Source organism: Castor canadensis, chromosome 9 (genome assembly GCF_047511655.1).
Source record: "Castor canadensis chromosome 9, mCasCan1.hap1v2, whole genome shotgun sequence".
NCBI classification, from domain to species: domain Eukaryota; kingdom Metazoa; phylum Chordata; class Mammalia; order Rodentia; family Castoridae; genus Castor; species Castor canadensis.
The window spans coordinates 63000524-63021513 of NC_133394.1; the positions used below are offsets into that span (position 1 = coordinate 63000524).

The window sequence follows — 20990 nt, forward strand, 5'->3', positions numbered from 1 at the left end:
CTTTCATGTTGTTAGTTAATCCGTGATGTCATTAAACCTTCCAGACAACTCTTATTTCTTAGTAATTTAGTGAAATACACCAGCCTTACTAACTAGAATCTTTTGCCGTTTGGCTTCCCTACTAGAGGACTGACAATTAAATTGCAAAAGTTCAATTTCTCTTGTGCATAAGAATTGGGTTCTATTGTAAGAACTTTTGTAAATGCCACAATGTACCCCCAACCCATCGCAACAATAAAAAATATCAAAAAATGGGTTCTGATTAGTTTAGTGTTAAAATAGTCTTATTTTTGGTACCTAACTAACTCTCTGACCTGGGGCCCTTCTAAGTTTGTTTTTATATAGAAAACAAGGGAATATTCCTAGTAGTCAATGGAAAGGTATAGGAAATGTATATGAATATGGTTATTGCTCATTAGTAGGGAAGTCTGATTTTTATTTTCATGTACTTCTCACAAAAATGCATTAACTCTTCAAAAGTTAAAATTAATCAAATAAGATAAAGGTTTCTCCTGGAATAAAGTCTTAACTATTGTGACACTACTGCTTTTCTCTGTCCTTAAGAATTAATTTTTAAAAAGGTATTTTTTTAATAGTAAAAAGAATTATTCATTTAGAATGGAAGACCATGTACTTCAATTAAATTTTATAATAACTAATTTGGAAAGACTGACAATTAAATTTTTTATCTCTTCCCACTCAAAAATTATTTTTTTCTAGTCCCAGACAACACCAGCTACAGCTTTCTAGAAGCTTTCATAGTATACAGATACCAAGAACCTTCAAACTTAACCTTAGCTTCTCCCTGTGTTCCATTTTCTCTGGCTTATACAGAGAGAGCACTTTTATTGTAAGGCTGTGGGACATACTTAAGTAAAAAAAAAAAAAGGTCAAGTCTTTAAGAGATAAACATGAAGGAGAGGGACAGCTGGAGTCATTTTCTAGCATTCAGTGTTTGGCAGGAAGATAACTCAGGTGCCAGGAGTTTTTCCTTGTATTTCTTGGGTGAGTTTGGGTTGTCTTGATTTTGTTCCTATGGTTCTTCCTATAATGACTCTCTGTTATGGTTTGATATGAAATGTCCCCATAGACTCATGTGTTAAAGGCTTGATCCCCAGTTGTGGCATGATTTTGGGAGGTTTTGGAGTAAGAAAGTCACTGGGAGCATGCCAGTGTCATGTGTTTGTATTTGTCACAGTGATGAAAAGTCTAACACACCATCTCTCAAACAGTCTAAATATTCTGTTTGTTCTTGATCTTGCCCTGATGATTCCTCATCTGCATGTTAGTTTTCTTTTCTTCAAAGAATGTCAAAGAATATAAAATAATCAATAAATAATTATTAAAATAATCAATTGAAAATAGTATATGTTTAGGGCACTCTTTTATTTTATTAAGTTCTTGGGGCTCCCTATCATAAAATTTAGTAGTATGATGGGTTTAACTTTGCTAGAAAGATGATGGAACTTCTACACATAAAGAGGAAGTTCTCATTTCATGTATCTATGCCAAGGTAGTAGAACTTTACTCTAAGTAAAGTTAGAATTACTTTACAATAGCTATCAAATTGTGCTTTCATAATTGAGATTACCATAAGAACAGCAGCTTATTTGATCATTAGAAAAAGTTAAATTATGATTATGAGATTCCCAATTGTTAATCCTTAAAAATAGAAAAAATGTATTTTATATAGTAATCTAAGTAATTCAGGGGACTAAGTCTTTTAGAATTTCTTACATTAAGTTACTCTTAAAACAAAAACAAATCAATAACCAAAGACATGTAGTTGTATGACTATATACATTGTATGTATTATACATCAAGTGACATGAATATACCTGAGCCAAGTCTCATGACTCTCTAACTGCCATGGAAACAAACAGAAATTCACTTACTACAGAAATGCAATATTACTTCTATCTAAAAGTGAAATTACTATTAGTTACTAATGTGCATATGAAAATTATATTGATTTTGTATATAGGTAGAATTCTCACCAGGGAAACTTATTAAACCCTTGAAGAAGACCATTAAATAAATATGAAATAATTCATGTCCATATTACAAAATTAAAAATTGAAAAGCATTTGAAGTTATAGAAAACTATTTGATAAACTTGTTTGAGTATATCAGTTTTAAAAATTATTTGCATACTTGTTTAGATTACACATGTACAGATGACATAAAATACAAGAAGTACAAAAGTAATACATGAAAGTAACTCCTTTTCATCTCTGATACTCAATCCCCAAATTATCTTCTTCATCGATACCCGCTAAAACTAGTTCATTATGAATCCTTGCATAGATATCCAGTGTCTGTATTAATAGCTGTGTGACAGTGACCACATTACTTAACCACTCTTAGTTTTATAAACTTTAAAATAAGTTTCCCATAGTTACGTAGATTCCATCCCCTTTTATTTTCATGCAAGTTGTAGCATGTTCTAATCTCAAGAGCTCCTTCTTTATCAGTTACATTTAAGATAATATTTGCTTTTTAATGACTGAAGACTATGTCATTACAGGATATATAACTATATGTAATCTTTCTTTTAACTTCTGAAATATTGCCTGATTCATTCAATACTATTGTATTCAGCTATCCTCAGATAAGATAAAATATATTTGAACAGATTATGTTTTGAAAATTATTCTTAATATTTTAGAGTGATTTTTTTCTTTTGCAACACAGCAGGGTCAAATTTCATATGGTGGTCTTGTTCCATGTAGCTACTTACAGTTCAAGGTGATCTTACTACCACTAGCTCATTTGTTCATTAATTCATTTTTAATAGACACTGTTATAATTTCTGCTATTACAATAATAAAGGTTTCATGGGAAATCCATTTTAGTATAAGAAGAGATAATGAAATAATTATAAAACAAACTCCCTTCAACACTCACTCATAATGAAACTCTGAGTAGCCTAGGGAAGGAAGGGAGGGTCCTTAAGATAATAGAGTAGTTACAAAATATTTTATTGCAAGATTCCTCTTGAGAACAAGAAGAAATCTATTGAAAGATTTCCCACTAAGTGAAGAATAAGTGCTATTACCATCATCACTTTTATTTAAAATTGACCTGAGGCTAGGCATGGTGGCATAAGCCTCTAATCCCATTACTTGGGAAGCTGAGACAGGAGACTCATGACTTCAGGCCAACCTGGGCTATATAACCAGACATGTTTCAAAAATAAAATAAAATAAACTTCTCAAGATCTGAGCCAGAGTCAGTGCAATCAGCCACAAAAAGAAACAAAATTCATAAGGTCAGCAAAGGAAAAATAAAAATGCCAGTATTCACAAATTACATGATAGCATAGGTAGAACATGTAAAAGAATGAATAGATAAACTATATAATTAGTAACTAAATGTAGCAAAGTTACTAGATACAGCATCAATGCACAAAATCAGTGTATTTTTAAATGCCATCAACAAAAGAGTGGAAAATTAAATAAAAACAATACACCACTATTGTACTAACAAATTAATAAGTGTAACTAAAGAAGACCTAAATATATCCAAGTACTTGAAGATGTAACATTTAAAATGCCAATTTCTACAAATTAATCTATAGGTTTAATTCAATCTAAATCAACATTCTTGCAAAAATTGTTCTCAGATATTGGCAAGCTGATTCTTAAAATTTATATGAAAATGAAATGGCCAAGAATAGTCAAGTCAATCTTGAAGAAGATGAATGAAATTGGAATTATTATTGAAGACATGATATTATTATTAATTATGAAGTTACAGCAAATAAGACATTGTGATGGACACAAATAGACCCAACAAACAGGAAAGGAAATCCAGCAAGAGTCCACATGGATATGTTCATCTAATTTGTGATGACACCACAGTGCAGTGGGAAAGGACAGCCTTTCTAATGCTTGGTGCTAACTGGATAACTTTACGTTAAGGAGAAGGTATCTGATACATACACAAAAAATATTCCAGATGGAACACATATTTATAAATTTTAAGAGGGTAGAAAAATATTTTCATGATCTATGATATGCAAAGATTTCTTAAGCAAGACACAAAAAGTTGACCATAAAGAAAAGAAATAATAAATTGGGCAACATTAAAATGAAATATTTTGTTCAAAAATACCAATAGGAAAAAGAAAAGAAAAGCTAGGCAGTGAGAGAACCTATTTGCAACACATATAATTGAGAAAGCATTCATTAAGAATATATAAAGACTTTCTACAAATCAATAATAAAAACCAGCTTGGAGGCTGGGGAAGAGAAGAGGTGGTCAAAACAACGTATACAGGTAAGTAAATGTAAAAACAATAAAATAAAATAAAATAAAAAATAAAAACCAGAAAATAGAAAAAAAGTGCTTTTCAAAAGAGAATCTCCAGAATAACTAAGAAACCTCTGAGAGAAACTCATTTGCTATTTTTCAGAGAAATACACATTAAAACCATCAAATGATATTTCTATATGCCTTCCACAAAGACTAAAATTAAAAAGAAAAACAGGATGAAATAGTGCCAGGTTGTAGAGCCACAGGAGTATCACTCAGACTATTGCGATATAAGTTGGTTAAACCAGTTTGGAAAGCTAGTTGACATTTTCTATTAAAGTTTATCATATGTATGCCATGCTAGCAATTCCACTCCTGGCTGATAACCAATAGAAAAAAGAAAACTTAAGTCCTCTGAAAGGTAGTAGAAAAATGTTTACAATGGCTATTCAAAAAGCCATTGGAAATCCAACAAACCACACTGGAGTGTAATGGACAAAGAAATGTTAGTATATTCAAACAATGAAATAATACACAGAAGTGAAAAATGAAAGAATGACAACATATACATAACAGTATTTATTAAACCAAAATAATGAACAAAAAATATGAGTGCAGGTGGATCCTTTAGCACCTGTCTCAAGTCAGGCAAAACTAACAAGATGTTAGAAGTCAGGATAGTGGTATTCTTTAACAGAAGCCAGCAAGTGTTAATAGGTGCAAGGCGGAGGGATTCAGGAACTGTTCTCTTTCTTGATCTGTTATGAGTTGCACAGCTATGTAGTTTCTGAAAATTCACTGAAGATCACATTTGTTACTTACATATTTTATATATGTAGATTATAGTTCAATTAAAAAGGCATTAGATAGTACCATAAACTTTCAAACCATTAACATTTTCTAAAGGTTAAAAATACTAAGTTCAATGGAGTTAAATGACATGAAGAAAAACCAGGGAAGGATGTAAAGAATGTAAGAAAGTGTGAGTAAGAGGGTTGTACAATTTTAAATAGAGTGACCAGAGGACCCTTATGAGTACAGTTAATCTTCTTTTCTTACCTGTATGGTAAAATTTCCCTGAAAATCCCAGGTTGAATGTAAAATTTGTGATTTGTGCACGCAGAAGATTCTGAGTATCAAGCAGGGCCTGAAATACAGAATTAAAAAAAATATTTATCAGACTGAGAATGGTATCAGGTAGTTTTAAAGACATCTTCCTTTTTTCATTCAGAGAATAGAACAGTTCTATACATGAGAGAATTAAATGATGGAAAATTGTTTATCACTTTAAGATTGAGGCATAATTCTGAGATTACATAAAACTCATACATATATTTGTCTTTTAGCTTGCAATAAATCAGCAAAAAGTATCATCAGCTGGAAAAGGGAAGTTAAATGAAACGTTTAATCTGTGTATATCAAAGGAATTTGTATCTAGTACCTAAGATATTATCCCTTTCCTCCATCCCTCCCTCTTTTCCTCCCTCCCTTCCTTCCTTCCATTTTGTGGTACTGTGGTTTGACTCAGGATCTCACGCTAATTAGGCAAGCATGCTACTACCTGAGACACGCACCCAATCATTATGTTTTAGTTTGTTTTTCAAATAGGGTCTTGTGATAACTTTAACAGTTCTAGATTACAGGCCTTTGACACCATGCCTGTCTAATGGTTAATCTTGTTAACCTTACTGCATTGAGAATCCCCTAACTGATTATAAAGCATACCCTTGGGTTTGTCTGTGGGGTGTTTCCAGAGAGAATTAACAAAGAGGAGAAGACACTCCCCAGATTGTGGACAGTATCACTCAATAGGCTGGAAGCTGGGATGCAATAAAAAAAGGAGAAAGGCAGCTAGCACAAGTAGTTTGTCTCTCTCTTCCTCCTCTCCCTTCTGGATGCCATGATGTGAGATGCTCAGCTCTATCATTCCCTCCCTAACATGATGGACTGAAACCTTTGAAACTGTGAACCAAAATAAATAATTCCTCCCTTTAAGTTGTTTATGTCAGATGTTTTGTCACAGTGACCAAAACCAAACAATACCCTACTTTTTTCAAGTAAAACTATTTTGAAGCAAGGTTTTGTTATATCCTATAAAATATTTACTGGGCTATGAGTATTCAATGGACTATTTTTTATTTCTCTCCTTTTCTTCTTCTCATTTAAATTCCAATTCTTATGTTCTCTCTTCCTCCCTCCCTCCCTCCATTTCTCTCTCTCTCTCTCTCTCTCTCTCTCTCACACACACACACACACACACTCACACACACACACTCACACATACAGTAAGCAAAAAGTAGCACTGCTAGTTTTGTAAAGAATCTTGGTTTACACAGGAGGAAACTGAGATGAAATAACTTGCTCATTTTCATAGATAAAATTAGCGATACATACTAGATTAAAGGTATAAAGCTGAATTGGGTCCCATCCTAGATCACTGCCCTTTTTCATTAGTACATCTCAGCCACAACTAAATCTTGTTCTCTTGATAGTAGAACTGACACCTGGGAGCCCTTGTGTTATCATGTTCACATTCTCAAATTTTGGGGAGATAAACAGCATTGTATTCGGTGTCCATTTGATGGCTGTTTGCCTTATCTGAATGCAAGTGATTCTCCCTTTTGTGCATAAGCAGAGGAAGAGGACTCCTGAATCTCAAATTTAAATTCCCCTGACCATTTGTCAATTTTTGAAATTTAGGCATATATTTCTTTTTTTCTAGTACTTTTTTGTTTACATAAGCAAACTCTTTGGTGTATATGATTGACCCATGTAATATGTGGGTCCTGAAGGCCTTAAAAAATGGAAGGCAGGCCTTTTGCTGGGTTCTTCACACTTAACTACAGGACCAAAAGGATTAACTGATGGGATGGCAGTGCCAGTGGAGACAGGTTAGGTCTTGTCCTTCAGGCATTGATTGGGCAGGTAAAGGAGAATTGACCAGCTGAGCACAATGAAGTGAAGAAGGGGACTTCTACATGGTAAGATAGAACTTGCAGAGTGCAGGAAGGGGTGCTAGCTGTGTGTTAAGGTGTGAGAATTTCCCTTTATGTCCTTGTAGAAGGTGTATCAGGTAAGGTCTCTTGGACTTAGAGTACAGGATAGGCGTGGGAGTCAGATTTCTCAACTGGAATTCTGGATCTAACCATATTCAGCTTTGAGCATATTGTTAAACTTTCCAAGCCTCAGCCTTATCATTTGTAAAGTAAGAATAGTAATTATTACCTCAAAGCTCTCTTGTGAGGATCAGTGAGATAATGAATTTACGCCGAGTTATAGTATGTGTGCAACAATTATTAAATGCTGCTCTTCTTCTACTACTACTGCTATGTGGCTGTTACTATTTTAAGTGATGTGGGGCAGTTCATGTTACCTATCTGAACTTTTTCCTTCATTTGTACAATGGGAAAAAAAGAAATATAAGCTCTAAGGGGAAGGGAAGATAGGAAGATTCAGATTGTGGCCCACTTTATTGTTTCTTTTCTTATGGTCAACTTTTTGTGTCTTGCTTAAGAAATCTTTGCATATCACAGATCATGAAAATATTTTTCTACTCTCTTAAAATTTATAAGTATGTGTTCCATCTGGAATATTTTTTGTGTCTGTATCAGATATCTTCTCCTTAACATAAAGATATCCAGTTAGCACCAAGCATTAGAAAGGCTGTCCTTTCCCATTGCACTGTGGTGTCATCACAAATTAGATGAACATATCCATGTGGACTCTTGCTGCATTCTCTTTCCTGTTTGTTGGATTTATTTGTGTCTACCACAATGTCTTCTTTGCTGTAATTTGCAATTAATAATATCATGTCTTCAATAATTACTCCCCCGATTTTGTTTATCTTCTTCAAGATTGGTTTGACTGTTCTTGGCCATTTGCATTTTCTTATTAATTTGAGAATCAGTTTACCTATATCTGAAAGATTACAGGCATGAGACGCTGCTCCTGGCTATACTTCTCATATTTAAATTGTTTTTATAAGCCAGGTTTTGGGAATGTCTATGACAAAACATAGTGTGCTTATTACTGACCTATCCTTGCAAGAAACATAAGCATCCAGCATTAGTCTCATCTTATATCCTTTCCACCAAACTCTTCATTACCAGAATAATTTCACTCAACTTTATTCTATTTTAAATTGAAATAATGTACTCATTATAATGTTCCCAAAATAGTGTAAAATGATATAAAATGATTCTTTATTCTCTATATGCAATATGTCTAAAATGAAGTGATAATATTTAAAACTTTAATCACAGTAAACTAAATCAATCCTGTAATACCTCATTCAAACATTGTTTTGGGCCACCAAACCCTCTGACTTGTGGACCAAGGAGGAAGTGAGCCGTTGTCTCACTAAACAGTCACCAGTTAGCAGTGTCCTCACACACCAGCCCAGGAACCCTGACACAGATGCTCACTTTCAAAAGTGATTTAACTATTGAAAAATGGTGATTTTATTTTTAAGTGTTCCAATATATAGTATATATTCAGGATGGTAGTGTATATTTACAATTTCATGTGCCAGTGATTATTTTAAAAATAACACAATTTTCTAAGTAAGATAATTAAGTTGATACACATAAGGATATTAATATTATGAGTGTCATTCTTATTTTTCCAGTAATTAAGTAAACTTACGTGCGTGCATATGTACATAGGTATAGGTAAATTAGAGCCATAAAATAAAAATTAGAGTATACCAATTAGGATTAAAAGTCGGTTTAAATTTTTCATTTCACAGTATATTATGACCTTTCGCCTATCATACTAATCTTCCAAACTAAATTTTCTAATGGATGCAGAATATCAGTTACTCAGATGGGTGTACTATAACTCACTTAACCATTTTATTTTATTGTTGTACATTTAAGTTGTTTACATTTTTGGCATATATTCCTACTGCTTTGTGTGTCAGTGTATATATAGTAATAAGGCAGCCATGTACATGGCACAAAATAATTTTGTTTATTCTTCAACAAACAAAACCACCTTCTGCAAGTCTGAAAATGCTTATCAAGGAATTAATAAGGAGCATAATGTCCAATAAAAATAGATGAGAATTGCATTTTGAGTGTAACTCAGCACAAAAACCTTCAAAATTATTTTTTTCAAATTTGAATCTAAGCTATTACCTTAGTTTTCAAGTCCTCAGACTGAAAAGCCGAGAATATTTGCAAGCATTAAAAAATCTAGTTAAAAGCAAAAATCTAATTTAAAGAAATCAAGCTCCATGAATTGAGCAAAATGGTAGCTTTTATATAACTTTGGATGTTATCCAACTTCCTTTATAGACTGAATACATCAAACAGAGTAAATTAGAGACAAAAAGTAAAATTAAACATAATTATAAAAATTTTATATGGCTATGTTAGTGTTCATTACATGTGTGACATTCTTTGGGGGAATATCTGCTAATTTTTGTTTCTCATTTATGCTTTCTAGATTGCATTTTGACCTTTTTTATCATTTGTAAATGAACAAACTAGGTTGGTGAATCAAATTAAGGATGGAGAAGTTTTAGTGTTGGGTGTAGATTTTTAGCAACAGAAAAAACACTATATTTAAGCACAGAGTTTTTAGAGTTAAGATTTTCCAATCAATCATATACTACTAGTATATCCTAACTATATGTATCTATATCTGTCAGAGTAAATGAAAGCAATCAGGAAGTTAATTATAAACTCATTGTAATGGTTGGTTTTAATTGTCAACTTTATTGGATTTAGAAATACCTAGGATGTGGGTCAGGCATACCTCTGGGTGTGTCTGTGAGGACATTTCCAAAAAGGATTAACTGAGGTAGGAAAAAACCACCCTGAATGTGAATGGTAGTATCCCAGGGTCTGGGACTAAAGGAGGAAAATGGAGAAAGCCAGTCCAGTGCTAGCATTGCCTTTTCTCTGCTTCCTGGCCACGATGATGTGAGTTGCTCTGCTTTGCCAGGCTTTCCCCACCATGCTGGACTGAACCCTCTGAAACCTTCAGCCACAATAATTCTTAACTCCCTTCAATCGTTTGTCAGGTATTTCAGCAATGCAAAGTACTAGCACACCCCTATACCTTTCTACCTTTCTCTCTCTCTTACACACACATACACACACACACTTGTGTACATGCAGGCATCAAGAATACTCAATATTCAGTGTAACTGATATTATTCCCATTTCAGACATGGCAGACATGACTCAAATAATTTAAGTGACTTCTCCTTCGTTGCAAAGCTGGTTAAATAGTGAAGAACTGATTTACATAAGGATTTTGGATTTCAAAAGTCACTGCTTCTGTTGTCCATAAAAACAAGAATGCTAACACTGAGTGTTGTTACCACTGATATACAGTAATATAAGGTAATATAATCCTTTAGAAGGGCATAGGATTGTATTGTGAGTTTCATTTTCAATAACTGGTTATCACTTTTAGTTTCCAAAACCTAAAAGTACAGGAGGAATCGGTTGGTCATACAATACCTGGGTTTTAAGATTCTCAAGAGAACCAGGACCAGTAAGAGATTTTATTAGCAAATGTGGTTATGTAGGCATGCTAGAGAACCATGAAGGCTGGTGGTATAATTTGCCTCTAGTTTGAAGATCTGAGAATTGGGATCTGATGCTAAAAGCTTGAGAATAAGGAGTGCTGTGTCTAAGGATAGGAAAGGATGAATGTCTCAGCTCAAGCAGAGAATGAATTTGTTTTTCTAATTTTTTTGTCCTATTCAGGCCTTCAATGCATTGGGCAGTATCCCTCACACTGGGGAGGCCCATATAATTTATTCAGTTCACCATTTCAAAAGCTTGTTTCTTCCAGAAACACCCTCACAGTCATACCTAGAAGTCATGTTTACCATATGTGTGGCTATCCCTTAGCCCAGTCAAGTCCACACATAAAATTAACCATCACATCAACCAAATTAGAAATGTTTACCCCTCTAGATTAAAGAACACTCATTCAGTGAACCATTTGTATAGTTGGGGCACAGGATGCTGAAGAACTATGAAGTGCTCTAATGGTCCTACATTTGGTCTCTTTCTAATCACATAAGAACTGGGAAAACACTGTATATTAAAGACTTATTCCTAGGCAAGGAAAACATTGAAATACACTGAAAACAGTTAACTAGGCTTAATGTTAGAAGAGAGTATCACACACAGCCGGAGGAATGATACCTTTAGAGAAAAATGGAAAATCATAAGCAATAAGGCCAGGATCAACTACTATTCCCCTCTCCACACACAAATAACATCAGCATGGACATCAGTAAGAAATGCAGGGAAGATAATTACTGGGAAACGTAATAGTCACTTTCCGCAATAACGTTTAGACTCTTGTCAGGAAACCTATACACAGCACTGTTCTACCTAACTTACGACATTCCTAATGTTAAAACAATCCCTCAGCTCCAAACTATCCATATTCTTATGTAATGCCTACACACTGAAAGGGGAAATCTGCTTAAAATATAAGAACCAAATGTGAGAATATGCTGTCTATGTCTTCCATGGGCTTTCTCCTCAGAATTTGCTAATTGTAAGAGATGTTTTAGGGATTGTCTTTCCTATCAAGTTGCTACTGGCCAAGGCCACCATCTGCTGAAGGCCAAGTCCTTGAACATGACCTCACCAACATGGCACGATGAATGAGTAGCAGATTTAGAATAAGAGTGGCTTAGGATTCTGACTTTGCCATTTGACAGCTGTGTAAGCTTGGATGAGCTACTGGCTCTTTCCAGATCACGGTTCCCTTCTGAATAGCAGGTCTGGTGTGATGATCAACTGACAAAGCGGTTATCGCCCCCAAACCCTTCCTAACATGTAGAAACTGAGTTGTAGCTCTATGAGTGAAACCTTTTTCACTTTCTTCTACCAACCTTAAAAATTTTTATCCTGTCACAAAATTCCATTTCCTATTTCTTCCTATTTGTTACCCATGTGAAAAATAAGACAAAGGTCTAAAATTTTAAATTATATATTTCAGACTGATCCTTAGTACTTTTAGGATTGTTTAATCAGCACTACAGAGGAATGTTATCTATCAGCTATCTATATAACCTTCATGGGCTTTGTATTTCTTTCTACATGATAGTAGGGAATTCAAATTGCACCCAGTGTTCATTCATTTCTGTTTGAACTGTATCAGCAGAATAAGGACAAATGTTTGTGTGAAAGCTAAGGAGAAAAGATTTACATAGTACTCTCAAATTATTTTTATTGCATACTTTAAATGTTCCACAGTATAAATTATGCATAAACTTTAAATTACATAGTAAGGGATGATTCTCCTAAAACATTTGTTGAAGCAAAATTGGCAGATAATGATATGTGAGAAGGAAACAGAAAATTATTAAGTGCTAGTCTCACTAAGTGAGAATGGTTATGCATATTTTATTTAGATTATGGTTGATATGCTTACATAGTCCAAATACTAACATACTTTTAAAAGAAGAAGTAAGTGTAAAAAGTAGGTCACAATTCCTTACAATATAGTATCTTTGGGAAACCATTATCTATGTCTCGTTCATTTAGTTATACAGAAAAGGGATTTTGTATGTTATCATTTAAATAATTTTAGTATCTTAATACTTTAAAATACTTGCTTTTTGGCAGCAAAGCAAAAAAAGAAGTGAAGTGTAGGATTTCACAAGACAGGACAGAGGCACCTCAATCCACTTACTATTCTAGGGCAAATTTCTTTTAGTACTTGCACAGGTATTTTGGAAATCCCTTTAGCAGCATATTTATTCTGCTCAAGAAGATAAAATGCTAAATACCTGTGAGCACACACACATTGACAATGACCCCTAGATATCCCCTCCAAAAGAGTTGTGTGATATGTGAAAAGAAAAGTGAGTTTGGAGCCTCACTGTGAACTCCAAGAGGTCGCAATTGTCTATCCTGTTCACTGCTGCATTCCCACCGCCCAGCCTGATGTCATGAGCAAACCAGGGTGAGTATTTGCTGAATAGGGACATGAAAGAATTTCTGATTGATTGATCATGTGATGAAATCATAAATATTGAAAATGATTACATTATTTATTTTGAATATTATTTTACTATTTCATTTTCATAAAATGCTTTGAGTCTTGATAAAATTTGAACATTTGAAATTAAAAAAATCACAAAACATTTAATTTCAAATTATTCTGTGAAGACATAACCTATTTCAGTGCCTCTCAAACTTCTATGTAAATAAAATACAAATCCCTGGATTCCAACCCAGGATATTGAGCATTGTTGCTGAAGCAAGACCAAAGCATCATGGGAGATATCAATATCAGTGACCTCATGCCATGCTCTAAGAATCAGAATTCTATTCCTTGAATTCAATAATTCAAGATAGTTTATAATTTACTTATAGTCTTGCCGTTTACTTTAGAGTAAATCTTTTATCATAATTCTTACTGTACAGCATGCATGAGATGATTTCATGAGCTGTATAAGAAGTTGGTACTGTGAATTCTCAAATTGGAAATCACATAGAAGAATGAATACATGAGGATCAATCAGACTTTATTTGGGCTCCTAGAAACTGTGTTTGCTCAAAAGTACTCTGTGATTTTTAATTTTATGTGTTAATTTGGATGAGGCATGGTGTCTGAGGGGGGTTTGTATAGAACAGTAGTAATATTAGAACTGATAAACTGAGTAATGCCTGTTGCCCTCTATAATGTGAGTGGGCCTTGTGCATCAGTTGAAGGACTGCACAGAGTAAAACACAGGTAAGAGGAATTCTTCCTCCCCTTCTACCTTGAGTTGGGACACCAGTATTTTTCTACCTTTGAATTCAAACTGAAACATAAATTCTTTTTTTTTCCTTTGATGGAACTGGGGCTTGAACTCAGGGCTTCACACTTGCAAAGTAGTCACTCCTACTGCTTGAGCTGCACCTCCAGTCCATTTTGCTCTGGTTATTTTGGAGACTGGTTCTCATTAACTATTTGCCTGGGCTGGCCTAGAAGCATGATCCTCCCAATGTCAGTTTCCCAATTAGTGAGGCTTACAGTTGTGAGACACAGGTGCCCAGCTCTGAAACGTACACCAAGCCTTCTGGCCTTTAGACTGAAACATACACTAGTAGTCCTGGTTCTCAGGCTTTCAAAGTTGGTTTTCCTGGGTGTATAACTTGTGATTGCATATCTTGAGCCTTCTCAGCTTCTATAATCGCATAAGCCAATTCCTTAAATCTATCTATCTATCTATACTATTGACTGTTCAATCAATCATAACTGTGATGGAGAATGTATTAATAGGGCTTTTCCAGTAAAACTGAACCAATAGGAAGTTATCTACTTCTATCTCTTTCCAAACCCTGTGTCTATCACTGCTGGAGTAGTTTGAGTTAGAAATTATACAGTATAGCATTCTAGCCTCTAAAGTTTCACTTTATATCTTTGTTCACTTTATTTTTTTCTCTGTTTATTTTTTAGTTTAATTTAGAAAATATGAATGTCCCTTGTAGATGGGTAGCAGCAATCTGCTAATCAGTTTATCACTTTGGGTTAAGTATGGTAACTTAGAGTCAACAGCTTCAACCTAGGGAAGATAAGGTGTGAGGAAGCAAGTACTTATAGAGTATAAAGGTACTTTAAGAATCACATGTTATAGGACTGTAAAATGATCTAGCCACTGTAGAAATACTGTGGTTCCTCAGAAAGTTAATCAGAATTACCACATGACTCAGCAGTTATCCTATGGAATATACCCAAAAGAATTGAAAAGAGGGTTCAGACATATACCTACAAACATGTTCATTGTAGCACAATTTATGATACTCAAAGGTGGAAATAATCAAAATGTCTACGTGATGGATAAACAGGTAGACAAATTGTGGTGTATGCATACAATAGATAGTATTCAACCATAAAAAGAAATGGTTACACGTTACACGTAACATGTTACAAATGGATGAATCTCAAAAACATTATGCTCAGTGAAAGAAACCACACATAAGAGGTCACATGTTATATGAATCATTTATATGAAATATACAGAATATGTAAATTCATAGAAACAGACAATAGACTGGTGTTTTCCTAGGCAGGGGAAAATTAGGTACAGATACTTAATGGATATGGGGTTCCTTATGGGGGGATGAGAATGTCTGGACTAGACAGAGGTGGTGGTTGTACACTGCATGCACGTGCCAAATGACACTGATTTCTTTTTAATGTAAATGAATTTCACCTCAATAAACAAAAAAAATATAGTGTACAAATGTGAGTATTGCTATCCTTGCTTTTTCCTGAGTTTTAAAGGCTATTTTATGAATTATATGACAAAATTATTTGCAGTAGATGCCCTTTACCCTTTATACCAACTTTAACAAAAGCTTTCAAGATGGTGTCAAGGTCAAACACATCATGAACTCTTTGGAAATAGAACTGGTCTTCACAAGTCCATACATAGTTTGGGCTGTGTCTTAGGCCTTTTATAATTCTTCTTCCTTTTGGCTTGGTTGTGGACATACTTGCCTCCATGTGATTCCTGGAACATTCCAAGTTTGCTCTAGGCCTTTAGTTTTTCTGTTTCCTCTTAAAAGATGAGCTTCCTTTCTCCACATATGCATGTGGTTTACTCACTTACTCTTTTAGGTCTTTGCTTAAACATAATCTCAGTAAGGCTTACCTTGACCACATTCTTTTCCTTTTATTTTTCATTTTTAAAGAAACATTTCCTCAACTTTATAAATTGGCAAATAAAATTATATATATTCACAGAGTACAAGGTCATGTTTTGAAAGATGTATATGCTGTGAAATGGATGAATCAAGCCAATTAACATATCTATCACTTCAGATATTGATTTTTTTTGTGAACATCTTCTTTTAAATAGATGCCCAGCCTATCACTCTTTATCTTTTTCCCTGCTTTATTTAATTCTTCTTAGTTTATTACTCTTACTGTTACTATTGACATACATGTACTCCTTGACTTATGATGGGGTTTTACGTGAAGACAAGTCATGTGATAACATCATTAGAGATTCAGTGAGGCAGCTTCAATACAAAGATTGACAGCTATATTGAGAAGACTGGGATGGTCAGGGAAGGGTCCTACCTAGAGTCTCAGAGGAAGTAAGTCAGGGCTGAAATCGTGACTTTGGACTTCCATACTTCAGATCCACAAGACAATGAATTTCTGTTTATTATATGCCTCCCAGTTTGCAGCATTTTGTTATGGCAGCCTTAGAAAACTAACATGGTGTTCATGAGTCATCTTATCAAATTAGCATCCCTTAATCAATTTATCAAAAATAGATCTCCCACATCATGTCCTGTTACTTGAAATACTCTCAACACTACATTTTTTTCACATTAAAAAAAAGAACATTTATGTTAGCTTACAATTAGGAAAAAACCATCTACCACAAAGTCTATCTTGAGATAAAGTATTGAATGCCTCATCTAATTTATTAATATTATACTGAAAGTGAAAAAAGAATGGTTGCATGTGTATACTTTCCCACCATTTTTAAGTCAAAGCCATCAGTCAAATCATCATAAGTTAGAGATTATCTGTGTTCATACTGTTCATTTAGCACTCCTCATTAGCACAATTCAGTTGGCTTCCCATGGCACAATTCAATGGCTTCTGTCTGGATTTGCATTGCCTAGAGTAGTGTTCAGCACATAACATCTAGGGGTGAGGTGTTTAGGAGGTGAGTAAGCCATGAGAGCAGAGATCTCATGGATAGAATTAGGGTCCTTATAAAAGTTCCATTTTTGAGCAGAGAGATTGGCCCTCACTTGACACCAAATGTGTAGAGACCTTGATCTTGGACTTTCCAGGTTCTAAAACTGGGAGGAAAAAAAATTCTCTTATTTATAAGTTGCCCAGTGTGTGATATTTTGTTATAGTAGCACAAATGAACTAAGACAAATTTATTCTTTAAGAAAGATTTCATGCTCTCACTTGGAGTCACTTTATTTTTCATATAGTTTTTTTCTTTTCTTTCCCACTGTGCAACCCTCTTCAGTGCCAACAGACTACAGGCAGAGGCCAGGCAATGGTTTGGAACCATAGCTTGCTCTGGCATGGAACAATATGAGAGGGCCAGGATTTTTCATATAGTTTTAATACAGCTTTGTGATCTGGTTTGTAAGAATATATCAAGTTAACAAGTATTGATTAGGAGTCCGTAGAAACTGACTGAGAGGAGAGGTACTAAAGAACCTAATGGAAGAGTTAGGCAGAAAAAGTGTGAATTGCCACAAAATTAAATACATATGCAAATTAGAGTGGTGGCAACTGTCTCCCTCAACTCTACAGCCTCTGAAGTATCTCTGCATCATACTTTAATCATTGCTGTTCAATAAAAATGAACATGTTAAAGTTGATGAGGTAAGTTGTGCTACAGAATTAACAAATCAATTTATTAATAGTTCAACTTACATTTATTGAGTGTATTCTATATGTCACATCTTGTGTTTTGTTGCTGAAATAATCAGATTAGACACATTGCTCAGTGATGGGCTATTTTGAGAGAAAATGAGATAATATCTGGGAAAAGTCTTTCTACATTTTAAAGCACTAAGCAAATGTCTAGTCTTAAAATAAGTTTTCAGGAAAATGGTTCAAATTGCTAAAGTCAAATGCCAGTCTTGAATGAATTATAGACAACTGAAGTAATTCTTGGTACCAATTCATTCTTTTCACTTAGCTCCAGTCCACAGGCCTTCTTTTTGTTAGAGAAACACAGCAAGGTCATTCCTGCTTCTAGGCCTCTGTTCTTCCTATTCTTTCTCTCTGCCTTTAAATCCCTTCCTCATATTATCACATTTTAATCACATTTCTTTTATGAGAAAACTCAAATAGTATTATGTCAGGGAGGCTTTTCCTGAAAAATTTAAAATGCTCTTTTAAAACTTGGCACCAATATTTCTCTAGCCTCTGAGGCCCAGACTTCTGTAATTAATTAGTTAAGGTGGTACTGGAGTTTGAATTCAGGACCTTGTGCTTGCTAGGCAGGCACTCTACCACTTGAGTCATGCCCCCACCTTATGCTTCCCTATCTTCTCTGCCTTACATTATTTTCTCCACACTTGCTAACAAGTCTTATGCTGTACATTTACTTGCCCATTATTGCCTGCTCCCACTGAATGTAAGGGACAAGATAGCAGGGAGTTTGCCTGTTTCATTCACTGCACACTGTCCAGGGCATGTAGTAGACACAACTATTTGTTGAATAAATAGATGAATGCTTCTGACATGGAATTGAGAGCAGTTACGTCTGAAGCTAAAGTACAGTTCTGGGTCAAAAAAAGGAACTAAAATTGAGGAAAAATATTTCTTTAGATCAGTCCAGCTTCTCTGGACTGAACATTTAGAGTGATAGTGGAAAAAACAAAAAGGATGGTGACTCTAAAGATGAAAAGAGAAAAGGCCAGCTGATTTGAAAGGACCAGAAATAGACATGGTGTAACATCTGACAGAAACTCCAAGACAAGCCAAGCTACCAGAATAACTTTCTGTGACTTTCTGACAAAATTCTAACTGAGACACTATTCCTGAAAGATGATTAATAGCATGGTTCCTGGAGGGAGAATCCTGGGCTCCCATCCCAGCTCAGAGGACACTAAGCAACTTTTCACTTTAGCAAATGTCTTTTCTGAGTCTCAGTTTCCTTGTTCTGAAAAAAATGGTAACAATATCTATTTCTTTGGTTTTTAAGTTTTGAATAATGTAAAGTCTATGTAAAGTCTAGTAGCTGAAACATAGTTGTAACAGTAAAATTTTATTCCCTTATCTCAACTCTAAAAAAAGATTTGATGTTTTCACAGGTATTCATACAAGAAATGTGACATTTCATATACTTGATTACAAAAAAGGAGAGAAGCAATAAAGATATACAAATAGTCAATTATAATACAGATGCAAAAATACCAAATAATACTTTGGGCTTTCACACTAGCTCTGTATGTTTGTACTTCAGTACACCTGGTGGGGGTTGTGTATTACTACCGTGGAGAGGGGAAAGATCCCAGGAGTTTTTCCACAGAGATGGTCTTCTGTTTCCTTAGTAGGTGTTTGCAGGCAACGTTTGATGACCAGAACCTGACTAGAGAGTCCTCTGTTTAAGGTTTCACAAAGGATTCATCTTAAACATGATAACTGCAGAGCTGAATGTTAGAGATGGAAGATACCTTACAGATTGCCAAGCTCAGTATTTTTCTCACTGCTGCAGCAAACAGAGGATGAACATATTACTATCTATACATCATACTTGTGGGACCTTGCTCTATGGACTAACATGATTCCTGTAAAAAAAAGGATGTCTATAGGGTCTTATGATTTCTATGCACAATCTTAGCAGATCCTGTAAAAATCTACTTTGATGTTAATACATATTTTGCCCTTCAGCAGTTAAGCTATAAAACCAAAAAAAAGCAAAACAAAGTGAAAAAACTCATTTTAATTAAATTTGCAAAATATAATTTTAATCACATATATTAATTAATTTAATCTTTTTAAAACTGGTCAAATCAGACCCTGTCATGAAAATGCTTCCACATCATAAAATCTCTTGCATTTGGCCTGGGATTGTGCTTTTGGAAATATCTTTCCTCAATTAAAGAAATATCTTTAAATACTTGGACTAGCTCATGAGACACTTGAAAATTACTTATGTCTGACCAATTTATCTAAGGAAAAGTAACTCCTATGATTCCAAATTTTTCATTTCAAGTGAAGAAAATTCTGAAAAGTTCCAGGTTCCAAATAGATGATGACATCAATAACCAGAAAATACTTAGAGAGTACTTTGAAAACTTATATTCAAGTAAACTGGGAAATGTAGACAAAATGGTAAATTCCTAGATGCATGCAATCAACCACAATTGAACCAAGAAGATATTAACCACCTAAATAGTCCTATTACATGCAATGAAATTGAAACAGTGATAGTCTCCTTACAAAGAAGAGCCCAGGACCTGATGGGTTCACAGCAAATTTTACCAAACTTTTAAAGAAGAACTAATACCAATACTCCTCAAACTTTTCCAGGAAATAGAAAGGGAAGAAACACTACAAACAGATTCTGTGAAGCCAGCATTACACTCATTCTGAAACCAAATAAAGATGTAACCAGAAAAGAGAATTGTAGACCAATATCTTTAATGAATACAGATGTAAAGATTCTCAAAATACTGGCAAACAGAATTCAAAAACACATCAAAAGATCATACACAATGACCAAGTTGCTTTCATTCCAGGGATGCAAGGATGGTTCAACATACATAAACCCATAAATGTAATATAGTACATAAACAGATGCAAGGACAAAAAACCCACATGATCCTCTCAATAGATGCAGAAAAATCCTCTGACAAATTTCAACAACCTTTCATGATAAAAGCTCTGAAGAAAGAAGGAATAGGAGGAACATTTGTCAACACAATAAAGGTTATATATGACAAAACTAGAGCCAGTGTCATACTAAATGGAGAACTGAAACCATTCCCCTTAAAGCCAGGAACGAGACAGTGCTGTCTGCTTTCTTCACTCCTATTCAATATAGTTTTGGAATTCCTAGCCAGAGCAATAAGACAAGAGCAAGAAATAAAATGGATTCATACAAATAGGGACAAAAGAAGTCAAACGATCCCTATTTGCAGATGACATGATCCTATACCTTACAGACCCCCAAAACTCCACCAAAAAATGATTAGAAATTATAAACTCTTTTGGCACAGTAGTAGGACACAAAATTAACATACAGAATTCAGTAGCTTTTC

The 20990-nt window shown here is 34.4% G+C and overlaps 2 pseudogenes; both read right to left on the reverse strand.

Annotated features, from left to right (window-relative positions):
* Positions 1–5113: 5113 nt before the first annotated feature.
* The window catches only part of LOC141410920 (bifunctional heparan sulfate N-deacetylase/N-sulfotransferase 3-like), a 55141-nt pseudogene continuing 39264 nt past the window's right edge, over positions 5114–20990 (reverse strand).
* On the reverse strand, positions 17214–17337 carry LOC141411246 (small nucleolar RNA SNORA42/SNORA80 family; annotated as a pseudogene).